Here is a 23,074-nt window from a genome sequence, read left to right on the forward strand (position 1 = left end):
CAATAAACTGTTTCCCACTTTAAACCTTTTAAAATAAAGATTTCCCTTGCCAGAGACATGATGAGATGAAATTTACTATAAAACCATGCTGCCAGAGAAAACCAGTTTTACCCTTTAAGAGCTGGAATGATTGCTTCCCCCAAGGAACTCTGAAGTCTGAGAGTGATTCAGTGGCACTGATATCACTCATGAAAGAAAAGGGAGCCTTTTCTCCACTTCCTCTTTCTCTTCCAACAACAGATATGTGTCCGGCCCCTCACAAAGTGGGCGCAATGTCACTGGCAGAAGGGATCTTGTTCTATGTATTCATCTTTCTGCAGGGGCTGCTCCAGGGACCAGCAGGCAAACAGTAAATGATTAATCTTGTAAAGTTTCTAACTTTGTGGCTGAAATGATTATAAAGAGCAAATTTTTACAAAGATTAACAAAATATAATAATAGTGGGGGAGGGGTTATACTTTTCCTTTCTTTGGCTAGTTTCTTTTTAAATTTATTTACTTTTAATTGGAGGATAATTGCTTTACAATATTGTGTTGGTTTCTGCCATACATCAACAAGAATCAGTCTCAGGTATACATATGTCACCTCCCTCTTGAACCTCCCTCCAACCTCCCACCCCATCCCACCCCCTAGGTTGTCACAAGCACCAGTTTGAGTTCCTTGCATCACACAACCAATTCCCATGGGCTATCTATTTTACATATGGTAATGTATATGTTTCCATGGTCCTCTCTCAATTTGTCCCTCTCCTTACACCACTGTGTCCCACAAGTTTGCTCCTTGGCTAGTTTCTTATATAAGAAACAGCACAGGCAAATTCAAAAGTGCTTTAAATAAAATGTCTTACCCTTAGCTTCTCACTTAACTGGTAGTCTAGAAATTGGCTTTGGTTGGTGACACAGGTTAATAGTTTCAATAAGAATCCAGGGGGCAGAAAGAGGAAAGCAACAAATCACAGGCAAACGAAACCTCATAGGTGCTTCAGCTGATTTTTCAGCAGAAACTTTACAGGCCAGAAGGAGTGGAAGGATATATTTAAAGTATTAAAAGGGAAAAATCTTACAACCTAAAGTCCTCTATCAGGCAAGGTTACCATTCAGAATTGAAAGACAGATCAAGAGTTCCCCAGAAACAGAAAAACTAAAGGAGTTCAACACCACTAAACTGGCCCTACAAGAAATGCTAAAGAGTCTTCTTTTAGTAGAATAAAAAGGCCATAACTAAATAAGAGAATATATAAAAGGAAAAATCATGCTGGTAAAGGCAAATAGCAAAAGTAGTGGTTCAGCTTCTTAAAAACCTACAAATAAGAAAATGCACTGGTCATAACAAACACCCTCTTCCAACAACACAAGAGAAGACTCTACACATGGACCTCACCGGATGGTCAACACCAAAACCAGACTGATTATATTCTTTGCAGCCAAAGATGGAGAAGCTCTATACAGTCAGCAAAAACAAGACCAGGAGCTGACTGTGGCTCAGATCATGAACTCCTTATTGCCAAATTCAGACTTAAATTGAAAAAAGTAGGGAAAACCACTAGACCATTCAGGTATGACCTAAATCAAATCCCTTATGATTATACAGTGGAAGTGAGAAATAGATTTAAGGGCCTAGATCTGATAGATAGAGTGCCTGATGAGCTATGGAATGAGGTTCGTGACATTGTACAGGAGACAGGGATCAAGACCATCCCCATGGAAAAGAAATGCAAAAAAGCAAAATGGCTGTCTGGGGAGGACTTACAAATAGCTGTGAAAAGAAGAGAAGTGAAAAGCAAAGGAGAAAAGGAAAGATATAAACATCTGAATGCAGAGTTCCAAAGAATAGCAAGAAGAGACAAGAAAGCCTTCTTCAGTGATCAATGCAAAGAAGTAGAGGGAAACAACAGAATGGGAAAGACTAGGGATCTCTTCAAGAAAATCAGAGATACCAAAGGAACATTTCATGCAAAGATGGGCTCGATAAAGGACAGAAATGGTATGGACCTAACAGAAGCAGAAGATATTAAGAAGAGATGGCAAGAATACACAGAAGAACAGTACAAAAAAGATCTTCATGACCCAGATAATGACGATGGTGTGATCACTGGCCTAGAGCCAGACATCCTGGAATGTGAAGTCAAGTGGGCCTTAGAAAGCATCACTACAAACAAAGCTAGTGGAGGTGATGGAATTCCAGTTGAGCTATTCGAAATCCTGAAAGATGATGCTGTGAAAGTGCTGCACTCAATATGCCAGCAAATTTGGAAAACTCAGCAGTGGCCACAGGACTGGAAAAGGTCAATTTTCATTCCAATCCCAAAGAAAGGCAATGCCAAAGAATGCTCAAACTACTGCACAATTGCACTCATCTCACATGCTAGTAAAGTAATGCTCAAAATTCTCCAAGCCAGGCTTCAGCAATATGTGAACCGTGAACTTCTTGATGTTCAAGCTGGTTTTAGAAAAGGCAGAGGAACCAGAGATCAAATTGCCAACATCCACTGGATCATGGAAAAAGCAAGAGAGTTCCAGAAAAACACCTATTTCTGCTTTATTGACTATGCCAAAGCCTTTGACTGTGTGGATCACAACATACTGTGGAACATTCTGAAAGAGATGGGAATACCAGACCACCTGATCTGCCTCTTGAGAAGTCTGTATGCAGGTCAGGAAGCAACAGTTAGCACTGGACATGGAACAACAGACTGGTTCCAAATAGGAAAAGGAGTTCGTCAAGGCTGTATATTGTCACCCTGTTTATTTAACTTATATGCAGAGTACATCATGAGAAACGCTGGACTGGAAGAAACACAAGCTGGAATCAAGATTGCTGGGAGAAATATCAATAACCTCAGATATGCAGATGACACCACCCTTATGGCAGAAAGTGAAGAGGAACTCAAAAGCCTCTTGATGAAAGTGAAAGTGGAGAGTGAAAAAGTTGGCTTAAAGCTCAACATTCAGAAAACAAAGATCATGGCATCCAGTCCCATCACTTCGTGGCAAATAGATGGGGAAACAGTGGAAACAGTGTCAGACTTTATTTTTCTGGGCTCCAAAATCACTGCAGATGGTGACTGCAGCCATGAAATTAAAAGATGCTTACTCCTTGGAAGGAAAGTTATGACCAACCTAGATAGCATATTCAAAAGCAGAGACATTACTTTGCCAACAAATGTTCATCTAGTCAAGGCTATGGTTTTTCCTGTGGTCATGTATGGATGTGAGAGTTGGACTGTGAAGAAGGCTGAGCGCCGAAGAATTGATGCTTTTGAACTGGGATGTTGGAGAAGACTCTTGAGAGTCCCTTGGACTGCAAGGAGATCCAACCAGTCCATTCTGAAAGAGATCAGCCCTGGGATTTCTTTGGAAGGAATGATGCTAAAGCTGAAACTCCAGTATTTTGGCCACCTCATGTGAAGAGTTGACTCATTGGAAAAGACTCTGATGCTGGGAGGGATTGGGGACAGGAGGAGAAGGGGACGACAGAGGATGAGATGGCTGGATGGCATCACTGACTCGATGGTCGTGAGTCTGAGTGAACTCCGGGAGTTGGTGATGGACAGGGAGGCCTGGCGTGCTGCGATTCATGAGGTCACAAAGAGTCGGACACGACTGAGCGACTGATCTGATCTGATCTGAAGGTTAAAAGACAAAAGTAGTATAGTCAACTATAACTACAGTGAGTAATTAAGGGGTATACAAAATATAAAATATGATACTAAAAATATGAAACATTGGGAGGAGAAGTAAAAATATAGTGCTTTTAAAATGTCTTCAAACTCCAGCAACTACTAGCTTAAAATTGAAGACTATACATACAGGTTGCCATAGAAGAACCTCATGGTAACCACAAACCAAAAACTTAACAATTAATACATAAAAACTAAAGGCCTTCATCCATGGCTCAATGGTAAAGAATCTGCCTGCCAAAGCAGGAGATGCAGGTTTGATCCCTGGGTCAGGAATATCTCCTGGAGGAGGAAATGGTGACCCACTTTTCAGTATTTTCACCTGGGAAATCCCATGGACAGAGGAGCCTGAAGGGCTACAGTCCATGTGGTCACAAAGAGTTGGACACAACTGAGCACACACACACACACACACACACACAAAGAAAAAGCAATCCCACTGGCTCCTCAGTCCATAGGATTGTCTAGGCAAGAATACTGGAGTATTCTTCTCCAGGGAACCTTCCCAACCCAGGGATCAAATCCTCATCTCTTCTGTCTCCTGCACTGGCAGGCAGGTTCTTTACCACTAGTGCTACCTGGGAAGCCCAGTAATACTAAAGGAATCCATCAAAGCACAAGGAAAGAAACCAACAGAGGACAGTCCGTGTGTGTGACTACATATATAGTCATACACACATGAAATATTACTCAGTAATAAAAATAATGAAGTCTTGCTGTTTGCAGCAATGTTGATGGAACTGGAGGCTATCATGCCAAGTGAAAAATGTCAGAGAAAAGTAAATACATATGATTTCACTTACACATGGAATGTAAAAAACAGAACAAACAAAACATAACAAAAACAGATCATACATACAGAGAACCAACTGGTTGTTGCCACAGGGGATGGAGGTGGGGGGGGGCAGATGACAGAGGTGAAGGAGATTAAGAGGTATGGACCTACAGTTAATAAAAATAAATAAGTTGTGGGGATATAACATACACATGTGGAATACAGCCTGTATTGTGGTGATCATTTCATAATGTATAAAAATATTGAATCACTATGTTGTGTATCTGAAAGGATTATAATACTGTATGTTAATTATAACTCAATTTAAAAAAAGAACTCAGGGTTCCCATTTTTCCATCTACTTTTCTATCAGTAAAGTCGGCAATAATACTATAATATGGCTACACCTGGTGGCTCAGATGGTAAAGAATCTGCCTGCAATGCACAAGACCCAGGTTCGATCCCTGGGTTGGGAAGATCCCCTGGAGAAGAGAATGCCTGCCCACTCCAGTATTCTTGCCTAGAGAATTCCATGGACAGAGGAACATGGCGGGCTACAGTCCATGGGGTCACAAAGAGTTGGACATGACTAGCTAACTAACACATGGCTACACCAGCTCTAGGCATTTGCCCTCACATAACCCAACCGAAAGCAGGAAGAAAGAGGAGCCACACCAGCTTTTGGCCATGCCACTCTCCTTCTAATTAAAGAGGAAAAGTTCCACAGAACACCCCCTCCCCAGCATCTCTTTACATTTCATTGACCAGAAGTGAGTCAGTGCTATAAATCACCAGCAAAAGAGAATGCAATGACCATGACTGACTGCATTAGTCTGGGTTCTCCAGAGAAATGGAATCAATAGAGGAAAAAAAATATATATGTATACATCTGTGGGATATAATGATATGTATTTTTACATTTTTTATATAAAGAGATTTATTATAAGCTCTTGGCTCATGTGCCGATGGAAGTGGACAAATCCCAAGCTCCACAGTCAGCAAGCTGGAGGCTCAGGTTCAGGAGAACTGATGGTGTAAGATCCAGTCTCAGCACAAGTGTGAGTTAGAAACAGAAGAACACCGATGTCCCAGCTCTAAAACAGTCAGGAAAGAGAAGATTTTCTTAATCTAGGTAGGCAACTGGATCGGATGAAGCCCATCCACACTGCGGGGGGCAATCTGTTTCACTAAATCAACTGATTCAAGTGTTAAATCTCATCCAGAAACACCCTCATAGACATATTCAGTTTAACCAAATATCTGGGTACCCCATGGCCCAGTCGACACAAAATTAACCATCACTGTGGCTTAGATTAAGAATAATCTATCAGAGCTGAGTCTACTTTTCCTAGCAAGTCACTGCTCGATAGACAATATTTGGAGTGTGTTAGCAAGACAAAAAGATGGGATATTGGCTAGGCCACAGGTCGTTTCTTTGCAGGTGTTTCTGTGTTTATGAAAATTAAGCTTTTAAAAGTGGGTTAACAACAAACTCCAAAAAAATGTGGATGATAGTCATATGACTGTCTCTCTGGGGCATTACAAAACTATATATATGTGTGTGTGTATATATATATATATTCTACACATATAATATTATAGAAAATCCTAAAAGTGTAGATAAGCAAAGAGGTGATAAAAATGACCTGAAATCCCATTATCAAGTGACAACCAGTGTTAAAATTTCTATATACATATACTTCTAACATTTTCCTATTCATATTAACACATTTTTAGAGAAAAGTGAGATCATACTGAAAACACGATTTTGCAATTGAAATTATCTCCTGCAATATACTTCACACATACTGACTTATTCCATATTGACTTACACAGTTCTATTGCATGATTTTTTTGGTTATACAGTTGTTCCACATTTTGCTTAAGCAATCCCCTATTGGATATTTAACTTATAAAGATATTTCTATATAAAAAGGGATCCTGTGGTTCAGAATGTTGCAGTACTCAGAGTTTTTCATCCTTCAGTGAGGGCTTCCCATATATAGCAGTGCCCCTGGTGCCAGCAACTGGGGAATGCACAATCCTAGAGTGTACTTTTCATTTCTTTGAATCCCTTCTTCTTTAGTGTGATATTATTAGTTGTGTGTGAATTGCTCCTGTCCTCAATTAGAGTTTTCAGAGCATTAAAAGGATTGAAGACCCATTCCCCACACTGCTCCATACTAACTCTGGAGGCAATGGCAGGGGAACCAGGAAAGTGTGACACTGTTAGCAGGGTTCACAGATCAGATCAGATCAGATCAGTCGCTCAGTCGTGTCCGACTCTTTGCAACCCCATGAATCACAGCACGCCAGGCCTCCCTGTCCATCACCAACTCCGGGAGTTCACTCAGACTCACGACCATCGAGTCAGTGATGCCATCCAGCCATCTCATCCTCTGTCGTCCCCTTCTCCTCCTGCCCCCAATCCCTCCCAGCATCACAGTCTTTTCCAATGAGTCAACTCTTTGCATGAGGTGGCCAAAGTCCTGGAGTTTCAGCTTTAGCATCATTCCTTCCAAAGAAATCCCAGGGCTGATCTCCGTCAGAATGGACTGGTTGGATCTCCTTGCAGTCCAAGGGACTCTCAAGAGTCTTCTCCAACACCACAGTTCAAAAGCATCAATTCTTCGGCGCTCAGCCTTCTTCACAGTCCAACTCTCACATCCATACATGACCACTGGAAAAACCATAGCCTTGACTAGATGAACCTTTGTTGGCAAAGTAATGTCTCTGCTTTTGAATATGCTATCTAGGTTGGTCATAACTTTCCTTCCAAGGAGTAAGCGTCTTTTAATTTCATGGCTGCAGTCACCATCTGCAGTGATTTTGGAGCCCAGAAAAATAAAGTCTGACACTGTTTCCACTGTTTCCCCATCTATTTGCCATGAAGTGGTGGGACCGGATGCCATGATCTTTGTTTTCTGAATGTTGAGCTTTAAGCCAACTTTTTCACTCTCCACTTTCACTTTCATCAAGAGGCTTTTGAGTTCCTCTTCACTTTCTGCCATAAGGGTGGTGTCATCTGTATATGTGAGGTTATTGATATTTCTCCCGGCAATCTTGATTCCAGTTTGTGTTTCTTCCAGTCCAGCGTTTCTCATGATGTACTCTGCATATAAGTTAAATAAACAGGGTGACAATATACAGCCTTGACGAACTCCTTTTCGTATTTGGAACCAGTCTGTTGTTCCACATCCAGTTCTAACTGTTGCTTCCTGACCTGCATACAAATTTCTCAGGAGGCAGATCAGGTGGTCTGGTATTCCCATCTCTTGAAGAATGTTCCACAGTTTGTTGTGATCCACACAGTCAAAGGCTTTGGCATAGTCAAGAAAGCAGAAATAGATGTTTTTCTGGAACTCTCTTGCTTTTTCTATGATCCAGCAGATGGCAATTTGATTTCTGGTTCCTCTGCCTTTTCTAAAACCAGCTTGAACATCAGGAAGTTCACGGTTCACATATTGCTGAAACCTGGCTTGGAGAATTTTGAGCATTACTTTACTAGCATGTGAGATGAGTGCAATTGTGTGGTAGTTTGAGCAATCTTTGGCATTGTCTATCTTTGGGATTGGAATGAAAACGGACCTGTTCCAGTCCTGTGGCCACTGCTGAGTTTTCCAAATTTGCTGGCATATTGAGTGCAGCACTTTCACAGCATCATCTTTCAGGATTTGGAATAGCTCAACTGGAATTCCATCTGCAGGGTTCACAGAGAATTTCTAAAACATGTACTTTCAGAAACCTGGATGGCATCCTCTAAGACCTGAATTACAAATGTCTATTCCAAAGCCAGAGCAATACTTGCTACATTCAACAGCTCGTTGGACTTCTTTCTGGAACCACCCTAAATTCTCCTCTTCTGTCACTACCACTGGAGCCAAATGTTATTAATCTTAGGAGTTTTTCATGGGCAGATTTACTTACATGTATTTTCATTACCAAAACTACAGTTAATGTGTGGGTGATTTCATTATGTGACTGGGTAGTGGTGAGTATGTGGTTTCCCTGATGGCTCAGTGGTAGAGAATCCACCTGCCAACGCAAGAAACTTGGGTTTGATCCTTAGGTAGGGAAGATCCCCTGGAGGAGGAAATGGCAACCCACTCCAGTATGCTTGCCTGGACAATTCATGGACAGAGGAGCCTGGCACCTTACAGTCTATGGGGTCACAAAGAATCAGACACAATTGAGCATGCCTGCACATTGGTCAGTACGCATTTATTATGTGTTTTGGGGTGAGAGAGATTACGTAACCATGAATAGTATTGTATATATCACATAATTAATCAGAACTGTATAATTTTATCTGAATAATTTCCACATTGACAAAATTGGCATTTTAGTCACCTACTTATTACATTCTCTCATTTTTTAATGTTATTTTTCTTCCTAAGATTTCTTATGAATATTAAAATAGGGTCCTAGAAGTCAAGACCCAGCTCAGTGCCCTATGTAGAAAGCACTTGATAAAGGATTTTTCACTTTTGTACGGTGTTCTAGTTTACAAAGCATTCTGATGTACATCACTCATTTGGTCTTCTTGACCCTGAGAGGGAGGTGACACAGTCTAAATCCATTCTGCATATGAGAAAGCATTTAAATCTAGCGGTGTCAGTCCTACGTCCTTTTATAGATCACAAATTATTTCAAGACAAATACCTCCTCTGTGCTGCTTTCTCTCAAATAGCTCAACAAGTCAGGGTTCAATGAATGACTCAAGGAAACAATGAGAATGTTTTTTTCCCATCGAAATCCACCTTAAAATGGGGCAGTCATTTTTTGCCTCCAGAAATTTTGCTGCTGATAGAGAAAGACAAAATACCTTTTCTAATGTGAATTTATGGAATGATTGTCTGTCCCATAAAAAATTATTCTCCAGCTTGGAGCAATTAAAGTGGTCTCTCTCCTCTCCAAATTAATGTAATTAATACTACAGTCTTTGTTGTTTATCATGTCTTGATAGTATCACAAGGGAATGAAAATATTGGCTCTTTTATCCCTTTAAATAGCTGAGATGAAACTGTTGGAGCTCTAATGTTACAACAGCTGTTTCTCATGTCCGGGAATATAATTGGTTGGTACTGAGGCTATTTAAATTGTAAGGAATTGACTTTGGTTTTATGCTTGCCTAATTCTGGTGGAGGGAGAGATGGGAAATGTTAGCTTTGTCCTGTAAAGAAAAGACAAAACCTTCCCCTCAATGAAATGGCAGCTTCCGGGTCTCATCTCTAATTTTCTTTACCAGCGCACTGTCTCCAGGTTTGCTGGATGACACGGCTGGGAAAGCAGGACCATTCTAGCTTTCCTCCTAATTAGCTCCCAGCCCAACACAGCTGGTCGAAATGCATCAGGGCTTTCCCACGAGGGCCTTCACTGGACACACGAATCATACAGAGATCTCGTTAAAATGCAGATTCCGATTCAGCATGTTTACAGAGTGGGGCCCGAGAGTCTGCATTTCTAACAAGCTCCCTAGTGACGGTGCTGCTGGTCCAGAGACCACACAGGTATGACTGGAGAAGTGACTGGAGGACCTGGTGGTCTAATCATGAAATCCAGTGCACCCTGGCACAAATGACACATGATCCTACAGGACCTGCCAGTTGGTCTGTACAAAGGGAGAGATCCAAAAACAGTATTACAAGAGTTTATCAGGTTGGATATTTTTAAAATAATTTTTCAATTAAAAACAATTTTTTTTTGGCTGCACTGGGTCTTCGCTGCTGCACACAGGCTTTCTCTAATTGCAGTGCGCAGGGCTTCTCACTGTGGTGGCTTGTCTTGCTGCGGAGCACAGGCTCTATGGCTTGTGGGCTTAGTAGTTCACGTGCTCAGTTGCTCCGCGGCATGTGGGATCTTCCTGCACCAGGTAACCCCTGCACTACAAGGCGGATTCCTAACTACTGCACCACCAGGGAAGCCCGTCTTGAAGGGGCTTAGACAAAGATCTTTCTTTACATTGGAGAAAAGTTGTTTGTCTCTATTTTCTTCCTCTTTGTGTTCTCAGAACCCTCATGCTTTCTTCCCCCTTGCCTCCTACAGAATACCTCCCTCCTTCCTTTCCCTCCCACTCCCCACAACCTTTGTTCACCTGCCCAATCTTGTCACTCTGAAGCTGGTTTCAGAGTGTTGATGTTCCCATCAATTCTCATGAACCAAAAGGCTAGAACCAGTACCAAAACCACAGAATGAGATCTAGTGGGAAAGTCACAAGGGGACTCTAAGGGGAAGATGAAACTTTACCACCGAGAGAACTTTTCCAGTTGCAAAACCAGATATTCACCACTGAGTTCTGATTTCCCTGGTGTTCTCTAACCAATGAGCTATAGCCTCTCCATCCTTTAGGCTTTCTCCTTAGACTGGAAAGAAATCAAGTATGTGCTAGATATTTCCAGCAGCTTCCAGACTGGTTAAAGTTTCCTTTAACCTTTGAAAGTGACTTCGAAGTTTCCCCTTGAGACAACCTGGTCGGATGCGCAGCTGGTATCTTCGCTCCTGGAGCTGGGTCCCTAGCCCAGCTGCAGCTATGTAAATTGGGGGAGGGGGAGTCACTTTGATGTCTGCTGTGAAATAATGGCAGGAGACCTGAGATGTGACATTTAGAATAAAACTGTGATCAAGTCAGCAAAGAAGAAAACCCAGGGCTTCCTGTTTGGACAAATTCCAAGGCAGTTTCTTTCTGCCGCCTCTTCCCCATCCATTTCTTTGGTAATAGGGGTTCTTCCTCCACTAGAATATGCACCCCCATTTCCCAATAGTGCTTGTCACTGCCCCACAGACACTGGGTTATGCACACAGTAGGAACAGGATCAGCTTAAACTGAAGAAGAGAGCTGTGTTCTTACGCTCTACAAGTTAGCACAGGGCCATCCAGCAAATACAAAGAATACACCGGAGGGAATTAAAACTACACCAAGACTTACACTGATCAGAATGGCCATCATTAAAAAGTCTACAAATAACAAATGCTGGAGAGGGTGTGGTGAAAAGGGAACCCACCTACACTGTTGGTGGGAATGCAAACTGGTGCAGCCACTATGGAGAACAGCATGCAAATGCCTCAAAAAATTAAAACTAGAGATTCATGTGATCCAGCAATCCCACTCCTGGGTGTATACCCAGACAAAATTATAATTCAAAAAGATACATGCACCCCAATGTTCATTGCAGCACTACTCACAATAGCCAGGGCGTGGAAGCAACCTAAATGCCCATCAATAGAGGAACGGATAAAGATGTGGTGCATATATTCAATGGAATATCACTCAGCCATAAAAAAGAAGGAACCAATGCCACTTGCAATAAGATAGATGGATCTAGAGATTATCACACTGAATGAAGTAGTCAGAAAGACAAATACCATGTAATATCATGTGTGGAATCTTATATGCAGAATCTAAATATGACACAAACTTTACTCATGAAGCAGAAAGAGACACATAGACATAGAAAACAGACATGTTGCTAAGGGGTGATGGGGAAGGGATGGACTAGGAGTTTGGGATTAGTGGACACAAACCATTATATAGAGAATGAATAAACAACAAGATCCTACTGTAGAGCACAAGGAACTATATCCAGTATCCTGTGATAAATCATAATGGAAAACAGTAAGAATGTGTATATACATATTTATATATGTAAAATGTATGTATATGTGGAGCTTTCTTTTCATTTTGTGAAGATTAGAGAGGAAAATTAATGAATCAACATGAAGAGGTACAGGACAGACATCTGCTTGGAATGGAGGAATGAGGAATAGGGTGAGAATGGATGTCAAACTTGATTTGAGCCTTAAATGATAAGGGAGGAGGCAGTGTGGAGTAGGGATAAGAACATGGATCTTAGAGTGTGTTTCCTGACTACCCACTGGCAGGTGAGTGCCTTGGGTCAAGTGTAGTCAGTGAACATCCCAGTGAAACAGTGGATAGCAGCACCATGTGGGTCAGGAAATAACACAAGGAACAGTAACCACTCTAGGTATTTCAAGCAGAATAGGACTTAAAAGTAGTGAAGTAAGTGGAGCCCTGGAGGCTCCAGGAGGTGCCGCCAGGCGAGTAACGGCCGACCCCGAGGCTTCCGTAGTTCCGGACTGTGTGGTTACATGAAGTGGGGTCCCGTCCAGGCCCAGTCAGGTCAGGCCACCGGCAGGCTCCTGGTATCCGTATCTTCTCTCTCGTATTCCGACTCTGGTTTGTTGCTGCTTCAGAATCATTCCTACAAGTCCATTGTGTCTAAAATACAGTCATCAGACATGGTCGTTCCAAGAGACATAGCAGGAAATTATTGTCCTGAAGGTTGTGAAAGAAATACACCCAAGGAGCAGTGGCTGTGTGGGCACAGGAGGGCCGAGAGGAGCTACTCCATGTTCAAAGTCAGGAGGGGCAGCGGTGAGGAGACACCCCTTGTCCAAGGTAAGGAGCAGCGGCTGCACTTTGCTGGAGCAGCCATGAAGAGATACCCCACGTCCAAGGTAAGAGAAACCCAAGTAAGACGGTAGGTGTTGCAAGAGGGCATCAGAGGGCAGACACACTGAAACCATACTCACAGAAAACTAGTCAATCTAATCACACGGACCACAGCCTTGTCTAACTCAATGAAACTAAGCCATGCCCTGTGGGGCCACCCAAGACCGGCAGATCACGGTGGAGAGGTCTGACAGAATGTGGTCCACTGGAGAAGGGAATGGCAAACCACTTCAGTATTCTTGCCTTGAGAACCCCATGAACAGTATGAAAAGGCAAAATGATAGGATACTGAAAGAGGAACTCCCCAGGTCAGTAGGTGCCCAATATGCTACTGGAGATCAGTGGAGAAATAACTCCAGAAAGAATGAAGGGATGGAGCCAAAGCAAAAACAATGCCCAGCTGTGGATGTGACTGGTGATAGAAGCATGGTCCAATGCTGTAAAGAGCAATATTGCATAGGAACCTGGAATGTCAGGTCCATGAATCAAGGCAAATTGGAAGTGGTCAAACAAGAGATGGCAAGAGTGAATGCCGACATTCTAGGAATCAGTGAACTAAAATGGACTGGAATGGGTGAATTTAACTCAGATGCCCATTATATCTACTACTGTGGGCAGGAATCCCTTAGAAGAAATGGAGTAGCCATCATGATCAACAAAAGAGTCTGAAATGTAGTACTTGGATGCAATCTCAAAAATGACAGAATGATCTCTGTTCGTTTCCAAGGCAAACCATACAATACATGGTAATCCAAGTCTATGCCCCAACCAGTAATGCTGAAGAAGCTGAAGTTGAATGGTTCTATGAAGACCTACAAGACCTTTTAGAACCAACACCCAAAAAAGATGTCCTTTTCATTATAGGGGACTGGAATGCAAAAGTAGGAAGTCAAGAAACACCTGGGGTAACAGGTAAATTTGGCCTTGGAGTATGGAATGAAGCAGGGCAAAGGCTAATAGTGTTTTGCCAAGAGAACGCACTGGTCATAGCAAACACCCTCTTCCAACAACACAAGAGAAGGCTCTACACATGGACATCACTAGATGGTCAACACCGAAATCAGACTGATTATATTCTTTGCAGTCAAAGATGGAGAAGCTCTATACAGTCAGCAAAAACAAGACCGGGAGCTGACTGTAGCTCAGATAATGAACTCCTTATTGTCAAATTCAGACTTAAATTAAAGAAAGTGGGGGAAACCACTAGACCATTCAGGTATGACCTAAATCAAATCCCTTATGATTATACAGTGGAAGTGAGAAATAGATTTAAGGGATTAGATCTGATAGATAGATATCTGATAGATAGAGTGCCTGATGAACTGTGGACAGAAGTTCGTAACATTGTACAGGAGACGGGGATCAAGACCATCCCCATGGAAAAGAAATGCAAAAAAGCAAATTGGCTGTCTGGGGAGGCCTTACAAATAGCTGTGAAAAGAAGAGAAGTGAAAAGCAAAGGAGAAAAGGAAAGATATAAGCATCTGAATGCAGAGTTCCAAAGAATAGCAAGGATAAGACAGCCTTCTTCAGCGATCAATGCAAAGAAATAGAGGAAACCAACAGAATGGGAAAGACTAGAGATCTCTTCAAGAAAATTAGAGATACCAAGGGAACATTTCATGCAAAAATGGGCTCGATAAAGGACAGAAATGGTATGGACCTAACAGAAGCAGAAGATATTAAGCAGAGGTGGCAAGAAAACACAGAAGAACTGTACAAAAAAGATCTTCATGACCCAGATAATCACGATGGTGTGATCACTCACCTAGAGCCAGACATCCTGGAATGTGAAGTCAAGTGGGCCTTAGAAAGCATCACTACAAACAAAGCTAGGGGAGGTGATGGAATTCAAGTTGAGCTATTTCAAATCCTGAAAGATGATGGTGTGAAAATGCTGCACTCAATATGCCAGCAAATTTGGAAAACTCAGCAGTGGCCACAGGGCTGGAAAAGGTCAATTTTCATTCCAACCCCAAAGAAAGGCAATGACAAAGAATGCTCAAACTACCGCACAATTGCACTCATCTCACATGCTAGCAAAGTAATGCTCAAAATTCTCCAAGCCAGGCTTCAGCAATACATGAACCATGAACTTCCTGATGTTCAAGCTGGTTTTAGAAAAGGCAGAGGAACCAGAGATCAAATTTCCAACATCTGCTGGATCATGGAAAAAGGAAAAGAGTTCCAGAAAAACACCTATTTCTGCTTTATTGACTATGCCAAAGCCTTTGACTGTGTGGATCACAATAAACTGGAAAATTCTGAAAGAGATGGGAATACCAGACCACCTGACCTGCCTCTTGAGAAACCTGTATGCAGGTCAGGAAGCAACAGTTAGAACTGGACATGGAACAACAGACTGGTTCCAAATAGGAAAAGGAGTACGTCAAAGCTGTATATTGTCACCCTGCTTATTTAACTTCTATGCAGAGTACATCATGAGAAACACTGGGCTGGAAGAAGCACAAGCTGGAATCAAGATTGCCGGGAGAAATATCAATAACCTCAGATATGCAGATGACACCACCCTTATGGCAGAAAGTGAAGAGGAACTCAAAAGCCTCTTGATGAAAGTGAAAGTGAAGAGTGAAAGAGTTGGCTTAAAGCTCAACATTCAGAAAACGAAGATCATGGCATCTGGTCCCATCACTTCATGGCAAATAGATAGGGAAACAATGGAAACAGTGTCAGACTTTATTTTTCTGGGCTCCAAAATCACTACAGATGGTGACTGCAGCCATGAAATTAAAAGACGCTTACTCCTTGGAAGGAACGTTATGACCGACCTAGATAGCATATTAAAAAGCAGAGACATTACTTTGCCAACAAAGGTTCGTCTAGTCAAGGCTATGGTTTTTCCAGTGGTCATGTATGGATGTGAGAGTTGGACTGTGAAGAAAACTGAGCGCCAACGAATTGATGCCTTTGAACTGTGGTGTTGGAGAAGACTCTTGAGAGTCCCTTGGACTGCAGGGAGATCCAACCAGTCCATTCTGAAGGAGATCAGCCCTGAGATTTCTTTGGAAGGAATGATGCTAAAGCTGAAACTCCAGTACTTTGGCCACCTCATGTGAAGAGTTGACTCATTGGAAAAGACTGTGATGCTGAGAGGGATTGGGGGCAGGAGGAGAAGGGGACGACAGAGGATGAGATGGCTGGATGGCATCACTGACTCGATGGACATGAGTTTGAATGAACTCTGGGAGTTGGTGATGGACAGTGCTGCGATTTATGCGGTTTATGCGATTTATGCGGTCGCAAAGAGTCGGACAGGACTGAGCAACTGAACTGTACTGAACTGAAGTGGTTACAAAATTGCAGAAAGACAGGCAGGAACTTGAAACGGGCCACCTCTAGGCCTCAAAGCTTCTCTTGCAGCTGCCACCTCCAATTCAGAAACTGCGGAAGACCATGCTTACATGTCAGCTACTCCACAGCCTCAAATCTCATTCCCAGACCAGCTTCCCTGGTCACTGCACAAGCTGTCATGTGATGATCATGTGCATCAACCAATGCCAACCCTGGAGAGGATGGCACTTCTCCCTTCCCCTTTCTAATCCCATGAGAGGACATCTCATGGAAGAACCCTCATTGCACCTAGACTTACCAGCAAGGCGAGACTGGGGAATGTAGCTTTCAGCTTTCTGTCCGTGTAACAGAAGGTGAACTGGAGACAGAGGTGGTAGACATGGATGCTAACAATATCCAGAACAAGTATCAAGTGCAGTGCCGAGAATCAAGAAATGCCAATCTGCACTAGAGGAACAAGTCAGGTTGGGTGAAGTCGACTTAGAGACTGGTACCAGGGTTTTGGCCGCTAAGGAAAAAAAATATTTCCTTTAAGCTGAAGGGAACTCCAGTGATAGAAGGGAAGGACTGTCACAAGGAACTAGCCGAGAAAGGAAACATAACTGTGTATTTCTTCCATTCAGCCAATGAAAACTAACAGTAGTTTTCCTTTCTCTCTGGCTATGACTGTGAAAATAATATCACAGCTTGCTCATTCCCCGAGGCTGAGCCCCACATCTTCCTCCTGCTTATCCACCAAAAGGCTGAAGCCAGTTTTCCATTAGCTCTCTTTCAAGTTCTATCAGCTGGGACCTTCCCCTTCCTGCTCAGCCCCCTAGGGTGATAAGCACATTTTCCAGCAGCTCTGGAGTCATGGTTGCTTACAGAGACGGTGCCAATCTAAACAAGGCCAGCTGGAAGGCGCTGCCTCCAAGCTTTCCTTCCCTCCTTCCAGCTGAAACCACAGGGGCTTCTGACCCTCATGACCAGCAGACATGAGCTGAAACAAGACAAGTAAGTGTCATTTCTCCCGGGAGAAGCACAGAGTGATCAGAATGGTTCTATTCTTCCAAGAACTTGGACACCCTCGAAAAAGATACAAGTACAGGGATAAACAATAACTGAAGTGGAAGTACAGACAGAACAATGTACTGTAACATCAGAGTGCAGCCAGAATGTTTTCAACCTTTCACCTCAACATATCCTCCCCCAAATCAGGGAATTTGTCTGCCTTACACATTGCTCTGTTTCCCTGTGCTAGGACAGTACTTGGAATGTAATAGGCAAGACTCTTGCTGAGATGGAGGGCCATGTTGTGTTGCAGAGCAGTTGTTGTTGAGTCGCTAACTCATATCCGACTCTTGGAGACCCCATGAACTGCAGCATTCCAGGTTTCCCTGTCCATCATCAACTCCCAGAGCTTGCTTAAATTCATGTCCATCGAGTCAGTGATGCCATCCAACTATCTTTTCCTCTGTCGCCCCCTTCTCGTCCTGCTCTCAATCTTTCCCAGATCAGGATCTTTTCCAATGAGCCAGCTCTTCACAGGCAGAGAAGTTAGTACCCAGCAAATAGTCTGGCACTCAGCATTTGCTCCCCTGCACTCTGTAGCCTCTTTTGCAGTCTGGTTGGTCTCTACAATTAGTTCTGGCCAATAGGCTCTGGCCACCTGATGCAAAGAGCTGACTCATTTGAAAAGACACTAATGCTGTGAAATATTGAAGGCAGGAGGAGAAGGGGATGACAGAGGATGAGACGGTTGGATGGCATCACCAACTCAATGGACATGAGTTTGAGCAAACTCTGGGAGATGGTGAAGGACAGGGAAGCCTGGCATGCTGCAGTCCATGGGGTTGCAAAAAGTTGGACATGACTTGGCCACTCAACAATAACAACAAAATAGGCCATGAGTGGAAAAGACACCTGTTATGTTCAAGTCAGGGCAATTAAAAGTTCTGAGCTTTCTCCATTTTTCATCTCCTTCTCTGTGGCAATCTTGGAAACCAAGTCTTGATTCCAGTGCAGAAAAAACTCTGACTCTCTGAGTCTCTGGAGACCTCCTCCAGCCTCACTGGTCTGCATCAGATTTTACATGAATGAGAAATAAAGTTTTATGAGATTAACTTACTGAGGTTTCACAACTTTTCTGTTATTGAAGCATAGCCTAGACTATCCTGGCTAATAGACATTGAGTCACTCATATATTAATTCAGCGGATATATCTGAGCACGCCAGTGTTAGCCACAGGGGCAAGAATAAATTTAGATATTGGCATAAAAGATAAGAAGCTATAGAATCAAATTCTAAGAGATTGTGAAATTCAACAGACATTGTCAACACTCACCTGACTCAGGTTTTATGAAAGTCTTGGGATTTCAATAGCTATTTGTATAATGGAACAGAAATAGTAATTTGAGAATGCCATATGCTTAGAGAAGACTCAAAAAGAAAAGTTTAAAAATAAAATCAATCAATGCAAAAACAAACAAACAAACAAACAAACTCTATGTACTATTCAAAAAAAAAAAAGAAAAAACAACTTTTTAACATATTTATGTGCCTTACATTCTACAAAGGCTGTCACATGCACTATCCTACTAGATTATCTCCATAATCCTGTGAGGGTAACAGGTTACGTACTGTTGTTCCTTTTTTGCCATGGTTTTGGAAAATGAAGTTTAGGCATGGGGAGGGCCAGATAGCTCATTTGTGACAGAGTCTAGTCTCAAGCCAAGGTTGTCAGTTTTGAAGTCAATATTCTATACACCAAACTGCTTTCCAACAGTCTGATATTTAACTTTCCATGATGCTAAAATACAAGTGCAGAAACTGAGATGTAGGTTAAAGGGACAGGAATGAGGTCCAAAGAACCCTGGCGAATGGTTTTACATACAAAGTCAGAATGTTAGTTCTGATTCACTGGGTAATAGAAACCATATGGATCCTAAATGGAGCATCATCACAGTTAATTTATCTCTGGAAGCCATCTGACTCCATGACAACTATTAAGGATGTGAGCAAGAAAGAAAGACCAGAAAGATGTTCAGATGTAGAGAACCAGGCCCACAGAGAAGAATAAAGGAGGTTGAGAAGAATCCTGGTCATCCTTTGTGACTGGTTTCTGGAAATTTGGGGGAAATATCCTGCCCTGGGACAATTCTCAATGGCATATGTCCTAGGACGACACCCCAGCTTGTCTTACCATGAAGCAACACCTCTTTAGGCTCAGCTGCTGATAGCCACACAAATCCTGTGGTAGTGTTTTTGGTGGTTTAGTTGCTAAGTCATGACTGACTTTTGTGACCCCATGGACTGTAGCCAACCAGGTGCCGCTGACCATGAGATTTCCCAGGCAAGAATACTGGAGTGGGTTGCCATTTCTTTCTCCATGGGATTTTCCTGACCCAAGGATTGAACCCAGGTCTCCTCCACTGCAGGCAGATTCTTTACCGACTGAGCCACTAGGGAAGTCCCAGCTGTATATATGATTCTCCCTGTACACTTGGAAGTTTTAGAAACACATGAAAACCTTGGCATCTGCTTAGGAAAGTTTGTGCAGGTCAGCTGCAGAGGGAGGCCATGCCTGTCTCCCAGGTCCTTGGATTTCTCGTTTCTGCTGCCAAAATTAACAAATGCTAGAAGCATACTATGAAGCAGAAGCAGAAATGCCTTGTGCATTTCTACTAGTCAACAATGTATAAGCCATGGACTGAAACAGCATTAGCCTTTAGAGAATCAACCTCAGCATTAATTCTCCATTCAAACCCTACTTTTATTTCTAGGCAGAGTCTATTTTGGCAACATTGCTTATATTCCTCTAGAAGTTTCCTCTTGCCTTATGTCATCTCATGTCTCTCAATCCTTTACATCCTAACTCAAGTTTCTCTTCTGGAAACCTTCTGACCACCCTTACCCACTTTCAACCATATATTTATCCATTCAATTCACATCTACTGGGCTCTTGCTTTATTGGATAAATTGTGCTAGACTCTAGGGTCTCTATAGATGACTTATATTCATGGACTAGATTTCAGACCACAGTGTCTGCTTCCTGCTGTTTGTTTCTACAACAAATTCAAGTACTCCTATAAAGGTTCTTACTGCAGACACGAGTGTTGGGCGATCTTTGCACAGGTAAGTTCTTTGATGGCACGGACCACTTATGTCTTGTGCATTTCTGATTCCTGCAGTGTCAGGCAAAGAAGTGGGCTACTGGATGAAAATATCTATTGATGTATATAAGTGACCCAACCAGTCCATCCTAAAAGAAATCAGTCCCAAATATTCATTGGAAGGACTAATGCTAAGCTGAAACTCCAATACTTTGGCCACCTGATGCAAAGAATGGACTCATTTGAAAAGACCCTGATGCTGGGAAAGATTGAAGGCAGGAGGAGAAGGAGACAACAGAGGATGAGATGGCTGGATGGCATCACTGACTCAATGGACATGAGTTTGAGTAAACTCTGGGAGTTGGCGATGGACAGGGAGGCCTGGCATGCTGTAGTCTGTGGGGTCGCAAAGAGTTGGACACAACTGAGCGAGTGAATTGAACTGAACTGAAGTAATTTATATTATCCAGTGTCATTTAGTTTGCAGGGGAGAGACAAGAGAGAGGAGAGTTAGGGAAGAGCAGGCATGTTTCAGTCCAGTCTGCCTAGAGCACAGAACCAGAGATTTGTTTGAATCACGAATTATCCAACATAGGCATGGCCCAGCACCTGTTAATTGTCAATCTTATTAAGGAAGTATGACAGAGAACCTCTTTCGGTTGAATAATTTACCTTATACTACTTGCTTAAGTTTACCCCTGGACGTGACACTGTGAAACACATGACACTTTAAAAAAATTAATTCTCAGAGGTTGACTTGAGCTGTGTGTTTTGGGAGAATGTCAAGATCAGCAATCACCGGTGTATCTGATATGGGGAATTACCTGGGCTGGGAAAAACCAACGGACACATAGTACCTAAGTGTTCAGATCGCCTTCCTTTCGGATAATGTGTGTTGCAGAACTTATTTACAAAGTTAGTTATATAGGATCCCAAGTCAATTTGCATAAAATATTTTTCCACAAAAGTGAAAAATCTTTGACTATGAAATGAGGATTCTTTTTAAAGCCAGAAGAGAACTTCTCAGTGGGTAAAGAATCTGCCCGCAATGCAGGAGACTCGGGTTTAATCTCTGGGTCAAGAAGATCCCCTGGAGGAGGAAATGGCAACCCACTCCAGTATTCTTGCCTGGGAAATCCCATGGACGGAGAACACTGGTAGGTTACAGTCCACGGGGTCACAAAGTCAGACACAACTGAGCGACTTCACTTTCACTTTCTGATGCCCAGGGCTTCCCTGATAGCTCATTTGGTAAAGAATCCGCCTGCAATTCAGGAGATCCCGGTTTGATTCCTGGGTTGGGAAGATCTGCTGGAGAAGGGATAGGCCACCCACTCCAGCATTCTTGGGCTTCCCTGGTGGCTCAGATGGTAAAGAATCCACCTGCAATGCAGGAGGCCTGGTTTGGGAAGATCCCCTGGAGAAGGGAAAGCCTACCCACTCCAGTATTCTGGCCTGGAGAATTCCATGGACTATATAGTTCATGGGGTCACAAAGAATCGGACACAACTGAACGCCTTTCACCTTCACTTTTGTGATACTCATCTGGGTCTTTTATGTCGGTGATTCACAGAGTCCTATGTCAGGAAGTAGCACCTGCTGGCAAAGTGGGCCCTAGCTGCCTCCTTTCTCTGTCATTGTCAATACCCAGGCTGAGGGAGGTCAGTGGTGCTCTTCTAGAAATGTGGAGTGTAGACCTAAGAATCTTTAGCAAGGAGGGTCTAAAGCAAACCTATAAGAATTCATCTCCAACTTTCTGGACAAGGGAAAGGCAAGACTGGATCAAACAGAGAGGAAAAGTCGTAGAGTCTAGAAATGGAGACAATACCCTCAAGTGTGAGGGGGCAGAAGGCAGGAAAGCACGGGAGGACCAAGGTCTCTGCACAGACATTTCCCAGATCCCCTGACCTAGATTAGCGCCCCTAGCTTCATGTCCCCTTATGTTTGTTTCCCATGGCTGATAAAAAAAAAAAAAATTATCACAAACTTGCTGGCTGAAAACAACAGCAATGAGTTCTCACAGTTCTAGAGGCCAGAATAATCTCCAAACTGTTGGCAGGGTCCATTCAGGGACCAATCAGATAAACCAGAGCTGTCTTTTCATTTCAAGATCCTGGGCCTAATCACACCAGCAAAGACCCCCTCCTTTTGTCCCTCTCAAGCAAAGTCACATTCACAGACACCAGGGGTTTGACTCGGATGTTGCGGGGTGGCCGGGGGCAGTTTCCGGCCCACCACAGTCCTGCAGCCAGTCCCTTGTTTTTTATAATCTCCACCCCCACCGTGAAGGTCCAGAAGGACATAAGCCTTGTCTGCTTTATTCACCACTGCCGCCAAGCACCTGCCATAGTAGATACTTAATAAATGTTTGGAAAATACAAGAAAGGAAAGAAGGAAGGGGAGGGGAAGAAAGGGAGAGAGGGAGGAAAAATCAGAAGAGGAAAGGGTGAGGAAAGAAGAGGAGAGAGGCAGAGAGAGAGCAAGCAGAAGAGAGGAAACAGGATCTCCAAATCTCACTACTAATTCTTATAAGATGGAAAATAAGGAAGAGTTTTAGATGATGAAGGTCAAAATTAGTAAGTGATGAAGCTTGCATTTCATTTGAAATGCACTGCTTTCCAACACAAAGCAGCTCCTACAGATGCTGGGGGTGAAGTTAGGGTCAATTCAGTTTAGTCACTCTGTCATGTCAGACTCTCTGCGATCCCATGGACTGCAGCATTCCAGGTTTCCCTGTCCATCACCAA

The sequence above is a fragment of the Bos mutus genome, chromosome 14 (assembly GCF_027580195.1).
Source record: "Bos mutus isolate GX-2022 chromosome 14, NWIPB_WYAK_1.1, whole genome shotgun sequence".
Taxonomy (NCBI): Eukaryota; Metazoa; Chordata; class Mammalia; order Artiodactyla; family Bovidae; genus Bos; species Bos mutus.